Source organism: Rhagoletis pomonella, unplaced genomic scaffold, assembly GCF_013731165.1.
Source record: "Rhagoletis pomonella isolate Grant_MI unplaced genomic scaffold, Rhpom_1.0 Rhpom_scaffold_00002, whole genome shotgun sequence".
NCBI lineage: Eukaryota > Metazoa > Arthropoda > Insecta > Diptera > Tephritidae > Rhagoletis > Rhagoletis pomonella.
The window spans coordinates 115,008,759-115,017,374 of record NW_023458556.1 but is presented as its reverse complement, the minus strand read 5'-3'; the positions used below and the strand labels follow the sequence as shown (position 1 = coordinate 115,017,374).

The following is an 8,616-nucleotide window of genomic DNA, read 5'->3' as shown; positions in this document are numbered from 1 at the left end:
TTTATGACAAAATTTTGGAAAATGGGCGTAGCACCGCCCACTTGTGATCACATATATGTATCTCGCTAACCGTTCTAGCAATTTGTACCAAGCTCGGTATGGTTATTGTGCTTGCCACATAAAAGCAAACCGTTGAAAATTGTTGAAATCGGACTAAAATTTAGGCCGCTTTTCATATAACGGTAAATTTCAGATATGCTTAAAATTTCAATATTTCGAAATTTAAGGACGCTAATTTACTTAAAATGTATACACCCCGGCTTATCATGTAGCGGTAGCTTTCGGAAAGGTGGAAAACATATATTTAATACTTGCGCCGGGTATTTAATGTTCGGCTCCGCCCGAACTTAGACTTTCTTACTTGTTGACTTCAACTTTAACGATGTGCTTCCGTTTAGCAACTGTGTTAGTTCAGGGTCAGCAGCCTGGGCCTCAGCGATTTTACTTAAGCTGACAGCCGTCGGCATAGTGATTGCGCATAACCTAGACAAGGCGTCTGCGACAACGTTGTCTGCGCCTTGCACCTGAACGATTGCGGTGGAAAACTGTTAAATGTAACATAGTTGTCGTTGTTGACGGTTGACGTTGTTGAGGTGATGCTTTTTCTAGCCGCTGCTTAAATGCATAAACTAGAGGCTTGTGATCCGTTTTGATCACAAAGATGCGTGCTTCAATCAAGTGCTTGAAATACCTGATAGCCTCGTAGATTGCAAGCAATTCCCGATCGTATGTGCTATAATTCTTCTCCGATTCGCTCAGTTTCCTTGAAAAGAACCCAAGTGGTCGCCAATCCTTATCCGTCTGCTGTTCCAAAACTGCCCCCACGGCGACATCAGACGCATCACACACCAGAGCCAATTTCGCTCCGGGATCTGGGTACGCCAGATGTGCAGCATCAGCCACACTGCGCTTACAGGCGTCGAATGCACGAACGAGCTCAGATGTCCAGTCCACCTCCCGTTTGTCGTTCTTTTTGACATTTCTCAGCAACTCCGTTAGCGGTGCTTGAATATGCGAGGAATGCGGTAAACATCTGCGATAATAATTTACGACACCAAGAAAACGACCCAAATCGCTGATTGTCTTTGGACGTTTGTAGTTCGTGATAGCCGCAATTCGATCCGCCGGAGGTTTGATGCCGTGTTCGCTGATCACATAGCTGAGGAACCGCACCTCTGACTGTGCAATCTGACATTTGCTGACGTTGATGTGCAATCCGTACTTTCTGAGGATCTGAAAAACTGTGCGAAGGTGTTGCTCATGTTCCATCATTGTCTCCGACATTATGAGTATATCATCGATATAACAATATACGAGTTCAATACCCCGAAAAATGTCGTCCATAAATCTCTGAAACGTTTGAGTAGCGTTTTTAAGTCCAAAAGGCATGAACAGAAACTCTACTAAACCAAATGGGGTACAAACCGCAGTCTTCTTAATATCATCTTCCGCCATCGGAATCTGATAGTAAGCTTTTACTAGATCGAGAGCCGAGAAAACCTTTTTCCTGTTTAATTTATCAGTGAAATCGTGCAAGTGCGCGATTGGATATCGATCCGGCACAGTGATTGCGTTGAGTTTACGATAGTCCCCACACGCACGCCAGCCACCATCTTTTTTCGCTACCATATGAAGGGGACTTGACCACGAACTCTTAGAGGGCCGACAAGTTCCCTGTTCGATGAGAAAATTGATTTCAGCTTTAGCAGTGGCCAACTTTTCGCCTGCCAAACGACGAGGTCGCTCTGATACTGGTGCTCCCTGTGTCTCAATGTAATGGAAGACTTGATGCTTCGCGTGGTTAGCCTTGACAGAGGGGTTTGTCACATCAACATATTCGCGAAACAGGTTAGGAAATTTTGTCATACTCTGTAACGTGGAAACAGAATCTTGTTCCACCCTAGTCAAACATGCGATGGTCTTAAGGTCAGTGACCGAGTCGATAAGTTGCTGGTTTTTGAGATCGACCAGTAGTTGAAAATTCGTCAAAAAATCCGCACCGATGATTGCTGCTTGGACATCGGCAATTATGAATGGCCACTTAAAACTACGTCGAAGTCCCAAATTCAAATGAACCACAATGGTCCCGTATGTGTGTATTGTTGTTTGATTCGCCGCATACAAGAGTAAGTCTCCTTGATTGGTATTGTGCTTAACTTGCATACGCCGAAGAACTGAGACGACCGAACCCGAATCGATAAGGAAATGTGTATGCGAAATACTGTCGAAAACGTGTAATCTCGTCTCTCGGACGGTGATCGCTTGATTTTCGCTGGTAGAAACTACACTGTCGCCCGCCAGCGTTCCTGACAACAGCTGTGCTAGTTTAACGAAGAACGCGTACAAGGGGGTCGACACTTTCGGGCAGCATCGCCGAACTTTTGGTGGTAGTAACAGAGTCTATCCCTATGACCATCTGTTTGCCGAGATGGTTGACCAGGACCAGGAGACTAGCTACGTGTACGGCTACGTGGCCGATTTTGAGAGCGGTTGACAGACTGTAAACGTTTGATATCGTTCTGTAAGCTGTCCACTTTTTGCGTAAGTAAACGAACCGAATCGTTGATATTCTTGGAGGCACCAGCTGGTGCTACAACATTTACCTGATTCTGGTCCTGATTTGCAGTAGTTAATTTGAGAAAGAATCCTTAATCTTAAAGTGTATATATATACATATATGGGGAAATCTTTTGAGATGGGGACATTCTGCGTACTGGCATATTGTTTTCGAGACAAAGCAGCTGCACTGCCAAGTGCGGTTTCTGTACCTTCGTCAATACTATTTATTTATATGTGTAAATATCAGTAAAGAGTTATTCACAAAAAAAAAGGTTTATTGACTAATTTATTTGCTAAAACCGAGATAATCAGGAGATTTCTAGTGCAACTCGCATAAATTCTGAAAAAAAAATATTGAAAATATTAAAAAATACTCTATCACGGAATTTGGTTGAAGAACGCCCTATCTCAGAATTCGGTTCCAAACCAAAGCAGAAAGAGGGTTAAGTAAACAAATATAAGAATTGTTTACATTTAAATTTTCAAACAAGCGTACGTCAAATATTGATTTCACTTTGTTTATTACCTTATGCCCTCAATATGTTGTAAATAGGTGCGTTCGACAAGTCAAAAATTTGTAATAGTTTTCCAAATTTTTACTGGATGGCGTTCGATAACGACAAAAAATTATCCAACACACAAAAATTGAGAGAGCAAGCGTTCATTTTGATGCAAGAGAAGCGTTCATTTTGTACTGGAAAAATTTTAGTCAGCAAAAATTATCCAACACAAAAACATATGATCACAAAACATATGGTTGCAATTTTTGTAAACAAACAAAATTGCATTTTCCGAGTTTTGGTATTTATATACTTTTTGGCTGCCTGCTATGTGACTTTATGATAGCGCCAACTAGTTTTTACTTCTAGAAATGTTCCTGGCGAACATTGAACGTTCACTTTCCTTTTTTCTTCTATGGGGGCAACATGAATTTCAGTTTATTTACAAATAAAACATAAACAAAGTCAGCTGGTGTGTCTTCTTCTTCCGGTTTTTGCAAGTAATGACTAATTTCCTGTTCGTTTACTTTTTTGCTTTTTCATCTCTTTGGGAGAGAATTTTCGCTTACTCTCTTGATTTTGATTGTTGGCTGGTGTTGGCTAATTTTGTTATCGAACGCAACTAATTCCTTTGACCATTAACAGGCTAACCTAATATTCGCGGCTTGCGTTTTGGTACGCACGCCGTCGAATTTGTTTTTTGCGTCACCCGAAATTGGCTTGCGTGCGTTTGCATTTGATTTCATTGAGCGAAACGTCAAATCAAAATGTCACGCAGAACAAAAATTGGAAATTGAGTTAGCTTCAAACGCACGCCGTTCAATTTCATTTGGTCCCATACAAGTTGTATGTGCATGAGAAATTTTTGACAGTAAATTGGCGGCGTGCGTGAATATTAGGTTAGCCTGTAAGTTCGGATTTTAGATAGGGGGCAACTTTAAAAAAAAATTGCTCAGTAAAGCTTTCCCAAACACTTTTCGTTTGGTACCAATCTTGTAATATTTCATTTAATTTCAATATTTTTAAGTTTTCACTCTTTAGATAGGTGAAAATGGGAATTTCGGAAAAAATTTTATTAAATTAAAATAGTATTTATCCTTCAATAAATAAAAACAGAATGAATGGAAAATAAATTCAAAATGACGTTTTCTTTTCAACCGACAAACCTCATTGCCCGCTTCGCTCAAGCAGCAAAAAGAGGGCAATGAAAAGTCAAAATTTTTTATAGAAAAGAAAACATCTTTGAATATGGGCATATGTATGTATATTCACATATGTTCATGCGTAAGAGTCAACATCAGACTGAAAAAAAACAAAATTTACCTCTTTTTGGAAAATTCAACAAATTTTCATCAAAATTTCAACTTTTTAATCTGAATTCTTTTTCGGTTTTGCATTTATAGCCCATACCATTTTTGTCAGATGAAGTGCAAGTTTCAAACCAAGGTACATAAATACAGGTAGAAGCCAAAATGACACTGCTCTCATGAGAACCAAACCTTTAAACTTCAACTTAGTTTTCTTTTATTTCCTATATTTCGTTACGCTTTAAATGTCATGTCGTTTTTTTTTGGGAATGTTCGTTAAAAACAAATTTTAATTAATATTTGAATTTTTGTAGTGTTGTGCGGTTTATACTTAGTGTATGTGTTACAAATGCAACACCTGAAGCGTGGTTTTTATGTGGTATTGAATATAAATCAGATACCACTAATTTGTTTAACGTGCCTCAATGTCCTTTGCGTAAGGAGCGTTGCGAAAGCAGCTGTGGGGCAGAGCGGCAGCGAAAAGCCTTGCTGTGCGTTAAACATTTTAAAGCAGCAGATTTTATAAATGCACCGGGAGGTACAGGATACGCACGTTTGATGCCAAGTGCTGTTACTATGACTCTTATGCCGGAAAGTTCCTCCAACAATACTGCAACTCATAAATCAAAGACAGAAAACAACAAACAAATTAACAAGTTTTAACTATAGAAAATAAATAAATAAAATTAAACTTCAAATTTACTTAAAAACGTCTACCAGTGAAATGTAATTTTTTATTTTTCCTTACACACACTCATTTTTATTTTTACTCTCCCGAAAACTTTGACTTTTGTAGGTTTGACGTCAAATTGGCTTCTACCTGTTTTTATTGTACCATGGTTTCAAACGGCTAAAAAATTCCGTTAATTTTTGAGTTTTCTTTTTGGTGACGGCTTTTTGCACTTTTTTCCATATAAGCATGAACTTCTTATAAAAAACGCGGGAGATCGTTAGCAACAAAATTTCACAAAATCAACGCCAGTTTTTGTAAATTGCACTTGTTATATAAAAAAAAAACGCCAAAGTAGTCTCCAAAACAAGTCTCGAAAATCAACGCGATTAGACTAAAATTGTATGGGCTATAAAAATAAAGATTCAGATTAAAAGTTGAGATTTTGACGAAAATTTGTTGAATTTTTCTAAATTTTGTATAAAGTGTGAAACTGTGATTGATATGGTTTTGGTTTTTAAAGAAAAATAGCAACAAAAAACATTTATTTTGAAAAATATTTCAAATATTTAAAAAAACCAACACGTGGTCATTTTGCTTTAGCCACTGTATATATAGATTTTTTCGTTTAAAAATAAAACTGAATTTAGTTTTGGTTTAAAATCTTTATGAACGCCTTTGCATAGCTTTTCGAATCGCTTAAAATGTGTTTTAAATATATGTACTATACATTTGTTGTAACATTTAGATATACGTTATGACGAGAACATAAGTATGAACATAGGTAAATACTATAATTTTTTTTTGAAATTTAGATATATAATTATTTATTTATTTATTTATTTATAACAATTTATATAACAAAAGAATTTTATTATATAAATACATAAACGCAGCACTGGCAACGAGGCCTTCAGCCGAGATATATAATTAAGGGCCAATTTCACAGTGCGTAGTTAACTCCGAATCGACAGTTAACTAGAGATTTTCAGTACAAAAATCTGTAGTTAACTCCCGATTCCGAGTTAACTACGCATTGTGAAATTGGCCCTAAATAACGCGAATGTAGATAAATGAGCATTGCCAATAAATGCATTATTTAATAATCCACAGCCAACCAATTAACTTACCGATAGCGTACTTGTTACCTCAACGTATCACTACGGCAACCGTAGCAACCAATTTGTTAAATTTCATTTGGAACTTTAGAATTTTTTCACAGTCATTCGTTTTTTTGGAAATCAAAGAAAAGGAATTTACGTTTATATTAACGGGCCATAACGATAACGCATCTTCTTCCAAAACTAAGCCTACCAAATATATTGTACTATGATAAATTGTGTATCGCGGGGCAATGAACCTTCGATCGAATTGGCGAAAATCGGGAACAAGAAACCTATAGTGCTCTCGTCGCAACGCTACAATAGGCTACTAAACAATTCCAATCAGGTGGATGAACTGCGAGCTCAGAAAGAAATTGAAGAGGAACAAAAGTATAAGGAATACTTGAAGCAGGGCTCCGACCAGTTGGTAGCTCATTTCAAGGGCAATATACAGCGAACTCAAGATGAGAAGTTGGCCGAGATCAAAGCGAATATGGAGCAGAAAATAACAAAAAGTGAGACCTCATCGACAATAATTTCGATATGATTTTCAAAAATGTGTAGTTATATTTTGAAATCTTTTACGAAAAAAGTATTGATATTTTTTATAAAGCGAGTTTCTAACCCATTTCCTTTGAATTTTGTTCTTACATTTTTAGTGCAGGAGGACTTCCATCAGACAAAAGAAAATGAGGAACGAAAAAGGAGCGAAAAGCTGGCTAAAGCGCAAAACCTAGTCGAGCAACTGAAGCCTGGTCCCAAGCAATTGCACTCAGCAGCTTTACAAAGCGAGGTCCTTCGAGCGCGAAACGTTCAACGGAACATAAATAAGGAGTTCGAAAGAGCTGTTAAAAAGCAAGAATGTATGGATAAGTTAGCTTGCGAGCAACAAGCGTTAGGATTTATGCAAGAAGACCAGGCGCGGCAAATGGAACGCCAACAGAACATGAACACATACAAAAAGGAAATGCTTCACACAATCAAAGAGACTGGCAAGCAGCGCATGGAATATAAAAAGCAGCTCATCAAGGAGCAACAGGACGCGCGGGAGGCAATGGATCAGGAAATCAAGGCGCAAATCGAAAAGGAGAAGGCAATTATGGAGAAAAAACGAGCGGCACTACGCAAAAACGCACTGGAAGCTATGAAAATGGTAGAGCAACGTAGATTAAGTAAGTTTAGAATAAGCTGTATTCATTTATGACTCGTTTTTATCACGTTATTTGTTCTTTAATCCAATTTTAGGGGAACGTATGACCGAAGAGATCGAAGATCGTTTGTGTTGCGTTTACAATCTGGCTAAAAAGGACTGGGATGTCGTAAAAAAAAGAGGAAGACCAAAAGAAAACTACGCACGAAGAGGAGAAGAAGCAAGAGATGCAAGCCAGATTCTTGCGTTGCATTCAGACTAAGACAGAAGCAACAGACGAAGAGCGTGTACGTCGTGATATTAGTCGCATGCAACTGAAGTTCACGGCTGAAGAGAAGGAAAAGATACGCAAGGACAAGGCGGCCAAACAAGCACGTATTGAAGCTTATATGCACGAGCTTCAACAGCAAAAGGAGGCGAAAAGGCGCGCCGAGGAAGAGAGGCGTTACGATGTGGCAACACGCTTTAAAAACTGCGAAGTAAATCGGCTTTTTAAAGAAGCGCAGAAGAAAAAGCGTCTAAATGAAATACACGATACACGAGCCACATTAAAGGAACAAATTGAGCTTAAGAAACGTATTGAAAATGAGGACAGACAACAAATGCGCACCTGCGAAGATAACAAAGACGAGCGGGAGGATAAATTCTTTTTCGAATATGCGCGCAATCTGATGGAGGATGCACACAAGAAAGATCGGCCACTCTATCCCTTCGTTAAAGTGGTTCAAGAGTATAAGCGCGATCGTTTCATCGACTGTGAACGCAAAACGCCAAAGCACCTGATGACTCATATTAACATTGGCACTGGCCAAGGAGATGTTAAGGGTGACGGTGTATATTCCTCTATTACTTCTTTGCAAAAACCTAAATCGGTGCATTCGAAGGCAATCAGCCCAACACAGGCGCTAGATGTGAGCAAATCTGTCTCAACCGGCGAAGAAAAGTTTTCGTCAAAGACTGAGAAAAACAACAAGGAAAGTATATTGGAAAACTGTCTTAAGATATCTGAATTGATTGCAGCCGATGCGAAGAAGGCCGCCAACACCAAAGAAAACTTTGACAGTCGGTTCACAGATTGCTTGATGCCATGTACGCATATAGCCGAACTCAAAAAGGAAGACGACTGTGAAAAGTTGCTTAAACCCGGCAAAGTGCGCTATACAATGTTTGAATTGAAGAAAATGAACCATTTCCCTTTGCCCAAGGGGCAATAGACGCATAGAAAGCTGTAATATAATTGGTGTTCTACGATCTGCGCCGGCCTTAATTTTCTGAAACTTCTTTCAGTACAATTCAATTATATTCTGTTGTTCGCATGTATTTTCTA

The 8,616-nt window shown here is 38.6% G+C and overlaps 1 pseudogene; it reads left to right on the top strand.

The window, feature by feature from the left end:
- The first annotated feature begins 6,100 nt into the window (after window positions 1-6,100).
- On the top strand, window positions 6,101-8,616 carry LOC118734367 (annotated as a pseudogene).